Raw genomic sequence first — 1,377 nt, 5'->3', positions numbered from 1 at the left:
GTGGTTTCCAGCTCTACAAGTGGGTGGAATCATCTCCAGTCTCCATGGTGATGTTTAGTGCTGGCTCACACACTGCTCCTGGGGCTGAGGGGCCCCACAGGGCCCGGGGCAGCCCCACACCGAGCGGCCCCTGGGGTGCTCAGTCAAGGCCAGCTTTTGCCAGGGTCCTCCCAGAAAATGAGGAGTCTTAAACTGGGACCTGCATATCCCAGCTTGGGATGTGTGCTCACGTTCCTGCGGGCTGGGAGAGGAACTTCCCCCTCCTGCTTTCTGCTGCCACGGTGCCTCGTGGTGCAGGGACGAGGGTCTCGCTTGGAGCAGAGGTTTGCCTTCGTTGGGCTGTGCTGGAGGAGCAGAGCAGCAGAGCCGTGCCCTGCTGCAGACATGCTTTATGCAGGTTAATCCACTCGAGGGATTTTCTGGCAGGATCTGGTTTTCCTGTGTGACGGTCTAAAAATGTCCCAAGCCCTTCCAAAACTGCTGCTCCCCCAGAATAGCAGCACCAAGGCCTGGAGAGGCCCAAGTCAACTCTTGCCCAGAGGATTTAACACCAGTGCTGGAGCTGTGTGTACCCACAGCCCTTTGCTGGCAGCTGCAGGTAGGGACCCCTGCGTGCTGGCACGGTGCGCAGGCAGAGAGCCTGCAGTGCCTCCTCGTTGCTGTGACTGCTTTGGATGGATCTGAACATCTGGGGTCTTGCACACGTGGGCCTGAGGAGTCGGGGCGGGGGGAGCTGGCTGAACAGCAGAGCTTAGAGGATCAGCTGAGGAGAATCCAGGGTGGGGGCCTGTGGTCAGTGGTGTTCCCCAGGGAGCAGTGCCCTGGTGAGGCCACATCTGGAGCACGGTGTCTGCTTCTGGGCTTCTCGGTACAAGAAGCTCCAGGAGAGGGTCCAGGGATGCTCAGGGGTCTGGAGCCTCTCTCTGAGGAGAAGAGACTGCGGGAGCTGGGCCTGGAGAAGAGCAGCCTGAGGGGGGATCCCATCAGTGCAGATCAGTATCTGAAGGCTGGTACCAGGAGGATGGGGCCAGGCTCTTCCCAGTGGTGCCCAGCGACAGGACAAGGAGCAGTGGCCAGAAACTAACACACACCAAGTGTCACCTCAGCATGAGGGTGGCAGAGGCTGCCCAGGGGAGTTGTGGAGTCTCCATCCCTGGAGACATCCCAAGGCCACCATGGACACGCTCCCGTGTGCCCTGCTCTGGGAGGCCCTGCCTTGGCAGGGGGTTGCACTGGGTGAGCTCCAGAGGGCCCTTCCAACCCCAGTGACTCTGTGAATGGTACGACGGGCAGAGCCTCTGCTGGGGTTCAGGAGGTGCCTGGGGGCTGAGCTGCTGTGAACCAGCACCTCTTTTTGAGGGGGAGAAGCCCTGCACC

The 1,377-nt window shown here is 60.9% G+C and overlaps 1 protein-coding gene across 1 annotated transcript in view; it reads left to right on the top strand.

The window, feature by feature from the left end:
* Positions 1–1,377, top strand: part of UBE2Q1 (ubiquitin-conjugating enzyme E2Q family member 1) — a gene marked incomplete at its 5' end in the record, with an annotated part of 6,921 nt that overhangs the window by 1,166 nt on the left and 4,378 nt on the right. The gene's annotated exons all lie outside the window — the stretch shown is intronic.

The sequence above is a fragment of the Nestor notabilis genome, unplaced genomic scaffold (genome assembly GCF_000696875.1).
Source record: "Nestor notabilis isolate BGI_N333 unplaced genomic scaffold, ASM69687v1 scaffold20849, whole genome shotgun sequence".
NCBI lineage: Eukaryota > Metazoa > Chordata > Aves > Psittaciformes > Psittacidae > Nestor > Nestor notabilis.
The sequence above is the reverse complement of the archived record's forward strand: the minus strand, read 5'-3'. Positions and strand labels throughout refer to the sequence as shown.